The sequence below is a fragment of the Siniperca chuatsi genome, linkage group LG23 (genome assembly GCF_020085105.1).
Source record: "Siniperca chuatsi isolate FFG_IHB_CAS linkage group LG23, ASM2008510v1, whole genome shotgun sequence".
Taxonomy (NCBI): domain Eukaryota; kingdom Metazoa; phylum Chordata; class Actinopteri; order Centrarchiformes; family Sinipercidae; genus Siniperca; species Siniperca chuatsi.
In genome coordinates this window covers 15,218,157-15,235,694 of record NC_058064.1, presented here as the reverse complement: position 1 = coordinate 15,235,694, position 17,538 = coordinate 15,218,157, and positions in this window count along the sequence as shown.

The window sequence follows — 17,538 nt, the reverse complement described above, 5'->3', positions numbered from 1 at the left end:
TATTTTTCATTATTTCTGCAATTCTATTTTTACATATTACCCATTCAAAGAGTGACCGCAGATAGCATGGACACCATTAAGCGTCATAAATCCAGCCATTAGTAAAGCAACATGTCTGTTTTGGAGCAATTTGCAGCTTCTCATTGCACCCTTTCATGCATAATGCAATGGTTTTAGTCTGGGTGATCAGAGCAGAGAAGAAGTGAGGGCTCAGCTAACAGCTCGTTATGCAATGCGTTCCAGTAGCTCATCAGCGAGCAGCCAGTCAGCCATTAAGTGTAATATGTTATTAAATATTTATTTGGTCCAAGGCCACTGCTGTGCTACATTAGATCTACATGTTCGTCATTAGAGAACATGAGCTGCATTATGAATGTGAAGCACAAAGGGCATGTTGGAGTCAAGGTTAGAAAGGGCAAATAAAACCCAAACACATGCTTGTTCACTCAAAATCACTTACAATAGTGTTGTTCCTGGCAGATGACAGGCGGTGGTCCTCATGTTACAGTTTACAGTGTGCAAGGTGTTCACCTGAGACCTGAACTGCTGCAGTTTCTACTCTGCTTTCTCTTGTTATTGCATGTAAGAGGCTATAGTTTTTAGTCACACTAGTGTTGGTCGGCCACTTTGGTCCAGAATGAAATACCTCAACAACTTGTGGATGGACTGCGATGAAATTTTGTAGAGACATTCATGTTTCCCTGAGGATGAATCCTACTGACACTGGTTATCCCCTGACTTTTCCTCTAGTGCCACTGTGAGGTTCACAATTTTCATTTTAAGTGAAATGTCTCAACAGCTATTGGATGAATTACCATGAAATTTGGTACACACATTCATGTTCCTGCAGGATGAATTGTAACTTTAGTGATCCCCTGACATAGTGCCATATTCAGGTCAAAATTTCATTTTGTCCAGTACTTTGATTTAAGACCAAATACCTGCCACTAATGGCATTTCACATTAGCCTCAGCTGTACTTTGTTTTTCATGCTAATTTGCAAATGTTAACATGCTACAACGCTAAACTAAGATGGTGAAAATGGTGAAAACTATACCTGCTTAGCAACAGCATGTTAGGATTGTCATTGTGACCATGTAAGCCTGCTGATGTTAGCATTTAGTACAAAGCCTCACAGAGCTGTTGGCATGGCTGTAGACTCTTAGTCTTGTTTGATTTTATAAGCTGTATCAACATTTATCACATCATTCATGATGTATCCAAACTGCAAAATATGTTTACAGCATTTTAATATTAGTTTGTAGCTCCCACACTAACCTTCTTCTATCCGGCCTGAACTACTTCCTGTGTGGGGGGAATCCCTGAATCTACTGTATATAGGAAGCCAGTTTACCTGTTAATGTGAACAATCTAATAATTTAAAAATTAAATTCCATCTTTATGGTTTGTTACTTGCTGTACCAATGAAGTTTCAGTTGTGGACTTAAATTAATTTTTGGTGAATCATTCATTTATTATAATCCATTGTTGGGATTTACAGTGTTTAAAGGGGGTCACCCACTTGTGTAGGTGCGATCAATTAATTATGGCTCAGAATTATCAAAGATAATCATAAATAACTTTAATTAATAAAGTCTTCCAGGGCACCACTCTTCTTAAAGAAGAGAAATGAAAATTGATTGAGTCTCATAAAATACACTAAACTATCAATTTGGAACTCATATGAATAATTAAATTAATAACTATAACCAAAATTACCACCAATAGCTAGTAGGCTGAAGGATTTGGAGTTCAACATAGAAGAGGTTGTCAAATTACTCATTTATGTGCAACATTAAAGAAACCAGCATAATTATACATTTATTTAAAAAGATAAACAAAGCAGGTATGGGTGCATGCCAAAAGGAATGTGTGTATGTTTCTTTGTTCTGCCTCCGCACATCTCGCATGCACGAGCATTAACCCACGTGGTTAGAAACAAAGGAACATGTGCAACGGTAGCTTCAAAGTTTCTCTCCGCCGTATGTGGTTGTCTTGGTGTGGCCAAATTAGAAGTGTATATGTATGATCTGTTTAGCATAACAGTGCCAAGTTAAAAGGAGTTAGTTAGCATGCAAAGACTCTGTATGGAGCATAACATAAACTAACATCAACTTAGCATGTGGAAACCAAATTAACCTAACAGATAAACACGTCACAACAACAAAACCTCAGAAAAACACATTTGTTCATGTACATCATTAACTAAACAGTTCTGTGCTTAGCCAAGTACACTGTTACTCTATGCTATGCCCAGTTGTTACGTTACCCGTCCGTGGGAGGGAAAGAGAGGTGGCTTTGGTGCTGCTGTTAGCTGGCAGTCTGTTGTAGACGTGCCAAGCTGGGAAGAATTCAGAATCAGAAATACTTTATTGATCCCCGAGGGGAAACTCTTTTGCTACAGCAGCTCACTATCACGTCAGTGCACACAGGAATAGAAGTACTAAGCAAAAAATATAATACACTATAATACAGGTCAGAAAATAAAGTACCAAGTGGGTATAAGTAAAAAATAAAATAAGTGTGAAGTACAAAGTGGGTTTACTGGTTGATGATAATAATATGGTATAAGGTAATAGTGCATGAACTGCCAAGTTAAGTGTAGATTATTAAAATTATAATGAGACGGAGGATATTGCACAGCAGTTATAGAGGTATGAATAAATATCAATATCAATAAATAGGGAATTTTAAACTGAAAAGAGTATATTGCACAGGAGTATTAACACAGAATGTTGCAAAATTGTGTCAACTGTTGTAGAGATGTAATGATCAATGTCCAGTTTAATGACTTAGGGTCATACAGACTAACACTTAGAGGGAGGAGTTAAAGAGTTTGATGGCCACAGGCAGGAATGACTTCCTGTGGTGCTCTGTGGTGCTTTTTGGGGGGATGAGTCTTCCACTGAAGGTACTCCTTTGTTTGACCAGCACGTCATAGTGAAATTGTGGTTTCGCTGTGGAAGCGTCTTTTGCTGTGCAGTGTCCGCTTGTAGAGGTCAGAGGAAGCCGGTCGCTCCGTCTGTGGTTGTCCTTACAGAGTTAACAGCTCGGCGTTAACTTGCTTCGTGCTCCTGTTAGCATGTGAAGTTAGCTGGCAGGCTTTGTGTGTGGCAGCTGTTTGCACTAAACTTTGTTGCAGAGATCTAAGAGGCCTTCGCAGCACTTAGGTAGATGAGGGGACTTCAGTTGTGCTGCGTGGTTCTGCTCTGAGTAGATTACACGGTGAGGCCAAGAGGAGAGTGTTCAGGTGGGTGTCTGCTGGTGAGCAGGCCACACTGAGAGGGAGACAGCCATGGCAGTGGGCTGCAGTGAAGAATTCCAGGAGAAAGAGAGAGAACAAATGATTGCTGACCTTTTTATTGACCTTGTGACATCCGGGTCACAGGTCAAGCCAATGCTGCATTCAATGGATCTCAGGATTGTGGGAATGCAGTCTCCTAACAAAAGTTCAGTTAAAATATCACCCAAATGAATGAATTCATCTGTGGAGTCCCAACACCATATGACCCCCTCCAAACCAATCCTGGTTCAAACATTGGATTGCGAAAGTGTTGAGGTGTATGGGCTGGATAACATCATGAGTGTGTATGCTACTATCCTGGTTTGCTAGCATTAAGTCCCAGGTGAACCTAGATTCATCCTGCTTCCGCTCTTGAAAGAGCTCATGGGATTCATAATGAACTTTCCTGCCTTCAAGTATTTTGTGGAACCATTGTCGCCTCTGTCTTTTTTTGCCTATACACAGATTCAGACAGAGAATTACTGGTGCCAGACTCATTGTTTTCTGATAAAGGATTAACGTTAGCGTCTGAAAAACATGTTTCCTTCCTAAACAACAACCCCCAAAGGACTTTGTAGAAGTTTGCAGCTTTCTGCTGGTATTTCAGAGTACTGTATTGATAAAGTTTGCTGCACTGCACCTGCCCTCAGCATTTAACTTGCAGTACATTTTCACTTAGAACATAACTGTTCTCAGAATTAGACAATACGAGGGTCAAAGTACTAAAAATGGTGTGTTACTACAGCACTTTTCTTTGTGTGATTTTCCAGGCTGTTTGAGCTGTACCTATTATACATCCCTATTCAAATCTATAAAGAGCATTCTTCCAAATCTCAGCACCATTCTTTGGGGTTTTTGGATAGTAAGTTTTGGCGTATTACTCTTTTTATAGCTCTTGAAGTTTGGGCCAATTTTGCTTCATGTTTCAGTTGGAAACCTGTTGACTGCAGCATTAGAGACTTAATAATGAAAGAAGCACTATTACAGAACATTAGCCCTATAGTACTTTAGTTTGTGCTTTGGGTGAAAATGTTGCGTTATACAGTAATTATATTTATTTACTGCTACTAACCTCCAGCAGCAAAAGCAATGTTCTTTCAGCAGTAAGGGTAGCCTCCGTCCTCCTGAAATAATAAAGGCGGAACATTGTGTGTGTACTGTAAGTGTGTGTGTGCATTTGTGTAGTTGTGCATGGATGCATACATTTTTATGGACTCAATGAGGCGTGGGAGGAGTGCTAAAAAGTGGGCCTCTTACTATACAAACACACACCACAGTTAGGTGCCACTATGCTGAGCTGTGCTGGGTGACTCGACATGGTTTACAGTATAGACCTCACTGCAGGATGCATTTAGATCACACGCGCGCACACACACACACACACACACACACACACACAGACACACACACAGCAGGTTCCAGCCACAGCTCATTACTGCCAGATGAAATGGAGCGCAGCACACACACTGGGATTAAATGGGTAAATAGCTCAAATAGAACAGTGTGAGCTGGTCTGTGTGTTGTGTTTGTTGTGTGTAAATGTGAACGGCATACAGTACACACATGTCTTTCACAGGACAGCTCAGAGGTCAGAGACAGCATGAGATTAGTGATTACTGAGTGACACACAAACCCACACACATGCACACACACACACAGTCCTCTTGCTCACTGTTTACACATAAACCTCAGTCACCCTGTGTGTCAAAGCCGGAGGTTGGATATCTATATCCACAGCAGCGCAGAGCATTCCTCACACACTACTGAGCGATAGCCACATTATACAGTGCAGAAAATCCTGTTCCAGCTTTATCAATATCCGGCCCTGCAGCCAAAAAACCCGCCACAGCCAACCGAAAAATATGACTGCGTGCGTGAGACGGAATATTCATCATCGCTGGGGAGGAGAGGCTGGCTCTGGGGAAACTGCAGGTTGTTTGTTCGAGCTAGACAATGTTGTGTTTGTTTATTGTTGAGGTCTCTAGCCAGCTGGCTTCCCTTCATTGCCACAGGACAGGAATAATGGACAGGCTGGCAGTTGGGGGAAAATCAACTACTTTTTCTTGTACCCCCCCACCCCCTAATACTGGTTTGTTTGAGCACAATTTCTCTTTTTCAGCAGTACCATGCTAAATGCTGTTGAACACATTCACAGCTGTGAGCTACCCCGTGCGACAGCAGGTTTGTGCTGCTGGCCAGAGTGCTGCTCCACTCATGCTGACAAGGAAGTTTGTTGCCTTTCTTACCTTGATACAAGCTGCTGAGAGACTGGAGGGAGGATGCTGTTCATGTCTTTCCCTGTCAAGATTTCACTGCATTCAAGCTGGTGAGTCTTTTCCACTGAGGTTATTCATATCCCCACAACATGTACTAAAGGGCAAGTTTGGTGTTTGGTGGTCAGGGTTAACTCGTGGTCAGAGAGATCATTCACTAACAGGGAAGTTGGATAGCTGTCAGCGCTATCTTGTCCACATCCAGGTGCTGAAGAAAATTAATTGGACAGGCATTTGATATCTGATTTCCACAGGTGGAATCTGATTAGCAAGGCTGATTTTCTATTATCATTCATGTGCACAAGAATAAATGTGGAATATCTGCATGTCATGTCCCGTAGGCCTATTCTTTACAAGAATATCAATGGTGACAGATGGGTTGAAATTGTATGTGGTGTGTGGATTGTGTTTCATAGGCTGTCCGAAATCACTACTTACTATATAGTCCACTATATAGTGAGTTTGCCATTTTGTAGTGCTGTCCGAATGTAACTTAGGTGACGTCAGATAAACATCCAAAACTTGGATCCGTGTATGACAGTTATTCATGATAAAGATTGAGGGCCATGCAAATTATGGGAGTTTCCTGGAAGAAAAAACAAAACAGGAGGGTGCTGGGAGATGGCCTTGAAATACGGGAGAAACCCGGGAAAAACGGGAGTGTTGGCAGGTATGGTCTGTAGGCTAAATATGAAGCTAGAACCAGCAGCCAATTAGCTTACTGTAGCTTAAGTTAGCATAAAGGCTGGAAACAGGGAGAAACAGCTAGCCTAGCTCTCTCCAAAGTTGAAAAAAGCCACCTACTAAAGCCTACTAATTAAGATTGTTATATCTCGTTTGTTTAATCCATACCTCCTCCTCCTAAAAACGCCAGGTTAGCTGTTCCTCCTGCTTCCAGTCTTTATGCTAAACTAAGCTAATCGCCTGCTAGCTCTAGCTTCATATTTAGTGTACAGATGTGTGGTATTGATCTAACTTTTGGCAAGAACGTGAATGAGCTTTTCACTTATAATGTCCTTACTATTCCTTTAAAAAATTGCACTACATTAAGACAAAACTGAGGCACCCATTTAAATAAATTAAATGTGGGAAAAAAAATTGTATTTAAATGGAAAGTTTTGAGGGAGAGATGAGAATTGATACCACTCTATGAAGCTACAGCCTGGAGACAGCTAGCTTAGCTTAGCACAAATGCTGGAAGTAGGGGGAAACAGCTAGCCTTGCTCTCTCCAAAGTTAAAAAAGATGCCTACCAGCCCCTCTTAACATGTTATTTCTTGCTTGTATAATCCATACTAGAAAGGCCAGGCTAGCTGTTTCCTTCTGCTTCAAGTTTTTATGCTACGCTAATTGCCTACTGGCTCTAGCTTGATATTTAGCTAACAGATGTTAGTAGTATCGATTTTCTCATCTAACTCTCTGCAAGAAAATAAAAAAATGTCGAACTAATTCTTTAAACAATGGCATGACATTAAGACAAATTTGAGACATCGATGATTTCATTGAGGTTGTCCAGGAATTACGATTAGCAGGTAACATTTATGACCAAAATGTTAAACTAATGAAGCATGTAACATAAAGTCATCATACAGCTGTAAAGTAAGTAAAGTAAATGAGAAAACCCCCTAAATAAAATCATTTTCCATATTCTTAATTCATCTAACTATAAAATGTTTTTCCCACTTGAAATTATGTTTTTATTTGATCTATTCATTGATGGATTGATTTATTCATTTGTGTATTTTTTTTTAAATAAAGCATATCATTAAAAGCATGACCATGAAATAATCACTGGAGAGAAATGGAAAATTATATAAGATCATAATAGAGAGCAATAAAATATGAAAGAGCTGTTGAAGTATTATTTAGTAAGTACGCTACATAGGGAAAAATAAAAATGTTTCTGCTAACAAAGGCAGATGAGGATTGACTGTGCAGCTCTGACCGACTGAACTGAGAAATTTTCACCTCAGAGAAGCCAGGAGGAAAAGAAACAAGTCCATGTGGACATCACAGCCTGGGTTGGCATGTAGAGCCAGACTGTGGCCTTTCCGTGCTTCCTGTGTTCCTGAACTGACAGTTTCTGCTGCCCTGCCAGTGAACTCTTGCATCTGCTACATTTCTCTACGTAGATACTCTGACTGTACTGTAATATAACATGATCCTGCAGTCTTTAATTGTATATTTAGAGACTGAAGGAGGGTGTTCTCTCTTGCTCTTCTCAGTGTGTCTCGTTATTTCTCACTCTCTCTTTCTCATGCTATTGTATATTGGAGGTAGCAGGTGATGGCGGAGGTGCAATCACTAATTGCACAGTGCTGTTCCCTTCTACTCTTATTTTGCCCAATTAAGAAATCATATAGGAGTTCTTGACACTCAGCAAATTGTATTGTGTCTTGTTACAGGTTGAATGTACATCTTTTACATCTTCAGTTTTGCATCTTAAAGATTGCTCTTATTGTGCAACAGAGGCATAAACTACTCCTGTTCTGTTAAATGTAGCTTTTTTAATTAGCCATGCTAGTGGAATGGCTCTATGGATGGCAATGTCGGTTGGTCCACCACTAAATTGTGCACAGATATTCATAATTCCCAGAGGATGAATCCCACTGACTTTGGTGATCCCCTGACTTTTCATCTAGGGCCACCAGCAGATCAAACCTGTCACTTATCCAGTGAAATATCTCAACATCTACTAGATGGAATGGCACAAAAAAAACAGACATTCATGGTTCCCAGATGATGAACTAGGTGGAAATGACTTTGGCGATCCTCTGACTTTTCCACTAGTGCTACCAGCAGGTTGAGGTTTTCAGTGAACTGTCTCAACAACTAGATGGCTGCGGTTGTTAAACACTGTGAGCACAGTGAAGGATTCCTTAAGTCTTGCAGTTTTAATCTTACGTTGCAATATTCTGCCCCTGTGGCGCAAATCAAAAGCCTTGTGAGGGGGGCGAATTTGGTCATTCCAGATGCCATGTATCTTATTTAAAGTGAGATCATTATAAAGGAATGCTACTGATGCCTGTTAGATCTTCTTCTGATGACCTTACAATCCTGAACCTGCATATTTCTGAACCTCACAGATTAAGCCAAAATATGAGACACGCTGTAATGCCAACTTGTAAAAAAGTGGAATGACATAATGCTCCATTCTAAACTAATTTAACATTATTATTTACTGCAGTTTTTTGCCCTTAAACATTATGTAAATGCAGCAGCCTGTGGTTTTGAATTTCAGTCAAAAAATGTTAAAGGAAGTTTATAAACTTGTTAAACAACAGTGTCAAATTGTTAAATTGCTGTAGGTGCTGTAGCACTCTAATCTTTGTCTATTGAGCTGTGGTTCCTATCACTGCTCATCCTATCACGTTCACCTTCTATTTGTTTCTAGTTCGATTCTTTGCTGTTTTTCCACAGTGATAAACCTACATTTATTTACATGAAAATCTTGCACATTAAGCACTTCTGTGTATGACTCATTGTACACTATGCTATTTGCAGTTTAGGGCAGGTTTTAATTCAAGGTTCTTATACAATCACTATATTTCAAGCTTGGATCATGCCTTTTGAACTTTTTGAAATCTTACGACACCATACTGTAATTATGAACAATATGTTTTTGTGTTGTATTTCTGGGGCAGATGCTCCTTTCATGAAGCAGCATTGGTCTATTTAGTGTCTATGCGGTGCGCCGTCAGGCCCGCAGGGTCCTCTCCTCTTCTCTGGCTGGTCGATGGATCTTAGTGGCCAGGGAGCAGGACAGTGAGAGGAGAGAGTGGTTGATAATGAAAAGACCTTCACCAGATATTCTTACTGTTCTTTTGTGGCTCCCCAGGGGTACTGGTCACAAACATGTGAGACAACATTTATCCGTATAATGTCATATATAACACCTATCCATATAATGAAATGTCCTCAATAGGTTTTACATTTTGAGGAACTCCTCCCAAAAAAGGAGTTAGAAAAAGGAGTTTAATTTAAGTTAAATTTACAATTTTTTTCTGTTTCATATCAAGCTGTGCAAGTGATTACCATTTCAGAATTACCCCAGAATCACATGCCTTTGATTTAGCGCTGAAACCTTCCAACCCCCCCGAGTTGTTCTGCATGCTTGACACAGCTGGAATCATAAAAAATGCACTCAGTTTTTGGTCATCCCAAGTGGCTGCTACCACGGCTGAGTGGTGAAGGCAATGCAGGAGTGCCTCAAGATGCAGTTCATCTAATGGCCACTAAATGATGTGTAACAACTCTCTGAGGAGGCCTCGCCCTCCAGTAGCGTCATGGTGGAGTCGGATCATCAGGGAGATTCAGCTAACCTGGTCTGGCTGCAAGACTATATAAACTGGTGGCAGTCAGCCAGTTTCTCTCCCCCTGGCTTCCACCCTATTTGCTTTTGTTGTATTTAGTTTGTCTTTGCGTTGATTTCCCTTTTTTTAGTTATGTGAAATAAACTTCTTTTTAGTTACAGCTTGTGTGGTCTCCCCTTATTTGTCCAAATAAGAAAAAAAAAATTCACAGTAATTTTTGTAATACAAGAAGTTAAGGTCTTAATTCATTTTTTTTCTTGCATGTTGGCTTTTTAGAAAATCATGGTTATACTGGGTAGCATCACCATATTTAGTCTATTCTTGATCCCAATGATTATGATTTTATGAATAACTTGTCTGTCCCCTTCTCAATCAACCAACCATCCACCCAACCAGCTGACAATAACGCAACCAAACTGGCTTCAGAAGTGTTTGAGCACATGACCAGAGACTATATATTCTTGATTCAGAGCTCTGCAGAATCAATAATGATCCAGTGAGTTATAATGCGGAGGCGAGGGCTGAAAACCAAATCGATTCACCCCCTTATTGTATGGCAAAGGGGAACGTTGAAGATGAAACAGAGGTGCATGCAGATTGAGAGTAGTGAAGAGATGCCAGATCATAGTAGTGGCCTGAGTAGAGTTTAAATCTGATGAAAGAAATTAGATGTCAGGAAATGGGATGATTTGGGAATGATTTGGGAATGGGAATGATAATGATAACATGCTGATGTTTAGCAGGTATAATGTTTACCACGTTAATCAAATTAGTTTAACGCTTTCAAAGTATTGGACAAAGTCGTCAAAATTATTGCATTTCATCCCGATGGGACCACGCATTTCTGTACCAAATTTCATGGCAATCCATCTGATAATTGTGGAGGCATTTCACTCAAAACCACAGAAGTCAACCTCATGGTGAAATGAAATTTTATTTTAAAAATGTGCGTCTTCAAACAGAAGAGCCAGTCCGCCTATAAAAGAAACGACAGACAAGGTTAAACTTAAATCAAAACAAGATCCGCAATTAAAATTTACCACCCTTCCTTCAGTCATGGTATAACAACAACCTCGAGTCTGGTTAACCGCACAACACATAAGCTGCAGTCTGACCCACTGGCACTCATCAGCAGCTCTCCCCAGCCTTTCAAGTCTTAATGAAGAGTGGATTCAGGTGTGATCCACCACTCACTACAGGTAATGAGGTTAAAGGCGGAACCTGGAGAGAAGACGGGGGGAGGGGGGGGTTAGCACACACACAAACACACCCACAGCACTATAGTCGTAACATGGTAGCACTACAGAAAAAGTCAGATCACCAAGTTATTAGGATACATCTAATAATCATGGACGTCTGTACAATATTTTGTGCCTATCCATCAAGTAGAGTACCTGCTGGGGGTGCTAGATAAAAAGTCAGGGGATCACCAAAGTCAGGAGGATTCATCCTCTGGGCACCAAGATTAACTGTACAAAATTATGTGGCAATCCATCCAATAGTTGTTGAGATATTTGAGTCTAGATCAATAAGTTGAACTGGCCGATCAACAGACCAACATTGACATCCCTGCAGCCACACAGCTAGCATAGCTAAAAGCTAACATGAAAATCATAGTATAAAATATGAGCACATGCAGAAATATTGTACATTTAATTTGTTTGGCTGGATAACTTTACATATTTTTTAAGAAATAGTCTAATGCCTCATTATATTACCAAAAAAAAAGTTTGAAAAATTAACTAATAACTGACCAAGCAACTGAGAAAGGTTAAGTTACTTTACTACCCACTGTGTAGGTACTACACAAATTCCAACACTGACATTAACATAACTTTTCAGAAGCCACCCGCAGTATATAAACTCAGTTTGATGACCCACATTAATATATTCATCCTATCCCCCTCAGCACAGACACAAAATTCACACACTGTTGTCTTTCTACAGTCTTCACAACCACATAAGGTACACACACACACACACACACACACTTTTTATACATATACTCTAGAGGGACATTAACTGCAGATTAGAGAAAGCACAGGCACAGAGAGCTGCTTCATTACTGGTGGCATTTAGCAGGAGGACCCCTGCACCCTATCCAAGACAAATTCCAGTGTGCAGCACAAGCTACCACCTATTATATACTGACATCTGTGGAAAGGTTAATACAGTCCTTAAGAGGAGAAGATGCCTGGCTGCTCTGGATTGCTTTGGTTTACTCCACTTTCATTGGCCCATGTGATGTGAAGGGTGGAAAGATGGGCATACACGGGGAAAGTTTGTTGTTGTTGTATATTTGTGTGTTAATGTGTGACAGCATCTGCCATGTGTGTGTGCAGGTGGGAGTTTTTCTTTTCCACATATAAAAGGATAATGCAGGAAAAGAAAAGTACTAATTCTGTAGGTGAGATTGAAGAAAGGGAACACACCTCAAAGGAAGAAAGAAGAAAAATAGATGACAGGCAATAGTGCAGCTTAATTGGATAACAGATTCTAAGCTCAGTAAGGAAGAATAGGGTGTCAGCGAGTGGGAAGTTAAATTAAATAAAAATAAAGTGCAAAAGAAATGGATGCACACTAAAGTGAGAATTTGTGAGTGTAATGAGAGAAAGCGAGAAGGTGTGGAGAAAAAGATCAAATGCACGTATTTTTTACAACCACAGAAAATGGATAAAACTGGATTGCCTCTGCATGCTCTTATTCGTCAATCACAAAAGCAGATATTCAGACCAGGGAGTATGTGATTAAAGTGCCCTTTACCAATGCACTTTGATCACACATTGACATATGCCAGTCAGTCCAATTCAGCCATGCGTAAAAAGAAACAGAGTGTTTTGGCTTGTTTTGTTGAATTTCTAGCATTGACACACCGAGATGGAACAGAGTTATCATTGATAATAGTTACACCTGTGCTTTTCCTGCTATGAAAAGTCAAAATGTGAGGAAGGTCTGTAGGATGGCATTGGCCCGGCTGATTTCGGGTGCTTTGTTTAAATGATGCCGTGTGTCCTTGGTTCTGTGTTTATATGGTTCAACGTTAAGGGTACCCTGTGGAGTTTTTGACCACTAGTGGTGCTATGGAGCAGTGTTTTTATGAGTGGGTCTCTGTTTTGTTTGTTTTGTACATGCAAGAAACGATGTGTTTATCAACATTTAACTGAAACCATGATCTTTCTCTAACCTTAGCTATACCTTGACCAGCTAAAACATTAAAATGCTGCTCACACGGTAATACATTAGTAATTATAATGAACTGACAAGAGCTATTCCACTGCCTTCTCATGCTGCTAATACTTTTGGTCTTACACATAAGTAAAATTAGGAATGTAGGACTTTTACTTGTAATGAAATAGTTTGCCATTGTGATATTGCTTCTTTTATTTAAGTAAAGGCTCTGACTACTTCTTCCACCACTGATTTATACAACATGTAGCCTGATGTCACTTGAATCTCCACTGAAATTCAAGTTGTAAGATCACCAACAAGCGAGTTATTCCCTGTAGTTTCATCGCAGCCAGTTCCCCAAGCTAATGAGGTTATCAGGGACCAGTTTTTTCACCACATTAAATGTCAAATGCTAATTTTTCAAACCAACTGGTACAGTGTAATAAGTCAAACTACTGCACTGTGGGTATGGAACAGTTGGATTATGCTGCACAAGCTGTTTAGAGAAATCTGACATATTTTAATGTAATTTTTGGCAATCCATTAAAATGTGTGGGCTGTGGATTTAGCTAGACGTTTGTAAAAAGACAATTTCAACATTGTTGGAGGAGGCTGATGTGGGACTACACGGGTGAAGTTGCTATGTTTGATGATTATCTCATACATTTTCTTCCACTGATATGGGTCTAGATATACTGTATACTTGAATTTGGAGTGAACTATTCCTTATGAAAAATTGGATCACACTCCTCTTCAGCCTCGCTTTTTTTGCTCCTGTGGCTTGGTGTCACTAGGAATCAACTGTAACAGCGCAACGCGACATCCCCAGGGATATTAAAAAAATAGAAACCTGTAGAAACAGAGCCATGCCTGTTGTTCCTTTTTTCTTTTCAAACAAAAAACTGTGTCTTTTGGTGTGCCGGGAGGATGGGTATGTGAATCAAAGAAAACATGTCTGCAGGTAAAAGATTGAATTAGGGATTTTCAGTTTACTGCCTGAGGGTAAGGTAGCCTCTGGAGAGGGTTTAAAAAAGTGTCATGAGTGACTTTTGTTTTGAAATTTCATCCATGGCCTCAGTTAACACAGTTCTGAAGGACTGTGTGTCGAAGAAGAGTAGTTAATATGTATGGAATGAAAGTTGTTAATGAAAAAGGAAAAGAGAATCGTAGTTAGAAAATATTAAATAATGTGTGTGGATATAATGATCTGTATGATGGCATCAGTGTCAGTAGCAAGAGGCAATGTGCTACAGGTGCAGCTAATCAGGTTAATGAGGGGATACTAACTAGTAATTAGCTACTATTTGTGCAGGGAAAGGAGTTCTAGGCTGAGTTGAAAGGATAGATAGAGTGCATTGGGGGCGTATTAGACTTCAAACTGAGAGGACAAAAAGATGCAAGGACATACACATATGAAACCAATGAATGAAGGACATGAGAATGTAGGGGAAAATTACATATAAATGAAGTAGCGTTTCTCATTGAACCTTTATTTATCTCCATTTAGTCACCAAGGCAACCCCATTTATGGCTTTGCACATATTAGTCTCCACTTTAGTCTCCACCATACAAGCTAGTTCAAAACAGTCTGTATCACTTGTCCTGTAATGCTCTTTAGCAGATTGTTTATATATTCTGTACTACAGTAGGTTAGAGGTATGATGTACCTGCTGTACAGTTTGGTTAGCTGTAATGATTGATACAGCTTATAAAATCAAACAAAACTATACAAGTCTACAGCCAAGCTAGCAGCTCTGTGGGGTTGGACTTGCTAAATGCTAATGTCAGCTTACTAACATGATCAAAAAAACAATGCTAACATACTGACATTTAGCAAGCAATGTTTACCATGTTCGCCATCTTAGTTTAGTTTGTCAGCAAGCGAACATATGCTAATTAGTACCAAACATAAAGTACAGCTGAGGCTAATGCAAATGGCATCAGTTTTGCAGGCATTTGGTCATCAAGCAAAGTATTGGACAAAGTCAAATGTTGATCTGCTGTTGGCGCTAGAGGAAAAGTCAGGGGATCACCAAAGTCATTAGGATTCATGCTCCAGGCACCATGGACATCTACACAAAATTTCATGGCAATCCATCCAGTAGTTTTTGATTTTACTAAAAAACAACCTCATGGTGGCGCTAGAGGAGAAGTGAGGGGCTCACCAAAGTCACTAGGATTCATCCTCTGCTGTATCAAATTTCATGGCAATCCGTCCAATTGCTGTTGAGATAATTCAGTCCGGGCCAAAGCGGTGGACCGTCATTGCCATCCATAAAAAGTCAGTCTAATACTTTGATTGGTAGACTTTGTTTTATTACGTTCTTTCCTTTGTTAAAAACCTTGTGTCCTTTTTCCTGCTAGTTCCTGCTGTGTCAATACTACTTTGTTGGGTATAATTGCATCGTCTCACAAGGACTTAGTGAAATACTAGTGCTTAAAGTATTTACTATATTTATATAGTAGTAGAAAAATTACACTTTCTGGTTTTGTCTTACAGTTCCATATATTGCCTATACAGCTAAGCATTAGCCTCAAAGTTCGAACCACTTTAAGATTTTCTAACCAGTTAATATTTTGTACCTTAACTTTACTGTTCATGTGTGTATTCAGGAATGAAGTGTGAGAAGATCAAACAATACAGTAAGCTTTTTTGATGGGACCTTTTTGCAAACATCATACAAAAATACAATGAAAATTACAAGGCAATTTAATGGCTTCTGTATTTGCAGCCAAAGTGTGACAAGTAACATTAAATATTGTGAGGCCTAAATATGGCTGTGATCTTCTTTCTTGCTTTGTAACTGCATGTTTTCTAAAAATGGGCCACAGTAATTAATTAATGATTTATAAAAATGTTACCGTCTGTGTCATTCTAGAAATGATGACTTATGCTGTAAAAGATTTTGCAAGACCTTGCAATATTTGGATGGAAAATAATGTCTATCTTGCATAAACAAGTCCTCTGTTGCAGCATCCTGGAGTTTCCTGGAGGGGCTGATTAATGTTGGATGGAGTCATGTCTTACTTGTTTGTGTCAATGGGTCGGAAGAAGTTAAAGTTGCATGATTCTGCTGTGATGTTTGAACACAGAGTCTGATTCAGCGTCCTCGGGCAAGATGCCCCCCCCCCCAATGCAGAAATAACCATCCGCTTCTTCATGCCTTCTGTTGACTCTTAAGTTGACAGTCACACAAACAGACAGATGCACAAACATGAGTGTTGTAACACACCTACAAACAAAAACACGGGTGGACAGACACAAGGGCAGACACACACACACAGGCCTTGTAACACATCCACATGAGGGTGCTCCACACACACACACACACACACACACACACACACACACATACACAGCCTCCCTCCCTTTTCTCTAAATGATTTATCTGCTCTGATTTGGGAAAAATGATTCTCTGTAATGAAACAGACAGAGAAGATGATTTTTTTATTCATCTCGGGACAAAGCAGGCCATGCCCCTTCTCTTCATGGTAGACAGCTCGTATAAACACCGCCAATGAGTTTGGAGTTTTCCCATTACCCCCTCACACCCTCATCATCTCCACTCTGGATTCAGCACGCTCGGACAGACAGTCCACCTAATGAAGGCCTGCAAATTCATCGCACAGCGCCTCGGAGAACCTCGCAGAGAATCTTTCTGTCACCATCCTCTCCTTAATCAATTTACAGGTCGCGAGCTGCGGGCTTAGCTAGATGATTATTGTTATGGCGAGGCATTCGTGCTCATCGCTCGCTTGTCTAACCTCGCTAACACCTCTAGAGTATGCAGCCAGATTGAACGATAAAGTCGTCTCTGCAAACCCATCCTGATTTAGAGGCACTCGTAAAATTGATACTTATTTTTCTCTCTCCGGTGCTCACTGAAGTGCGATATCATAAACTGCTCCTCCTCTCTTTTTCCCCTTCTGTTTCTCGTTTGGAGATTTAAGGCTCTGGGTCGCAGGGGTCACTGAGCAGGGCTCTCTCTATGTTGGCGATCAACAAACGAGTGCCATAGGAGTCTGGAATTCTATTCTGCTAAGGGGGGGGGTGACTGGCAATCCAGGTCTGAGTCACTGCCAGCGCTGAAAAACAGAACAGTGAAGGATGCACGGGGTGGGTTCTTTAAGTGCTTTGAACAATTTTCATTTTCACAAGACTTAAGTGGATATTTGGGGCCTCGTGACCCCACCTTCCAATCTTCCTCGTCTTTCTCTTTCTCTTAGTCACTCAGCCGCTCACACATGGAAGCACACTAACACATAGAAGATAGGCTTTGGGCTTCACTGTTATTATCTTCCCGTTAGTAAGCTGGTTATATGAGCCGCAACTCCAGAGTGGGTCAAAAGCTCTCCAAGGTGATTGACAGACAGAAACACACACACAGGATTGTAGAATATCACTGCATTGTGACTGAATATGAAAGCACATCACATACGTGAAAAATATGTATGTCTCTTCTTGAGAAAGGCATATTGTACTATATTTAGAGGAGGGTAAG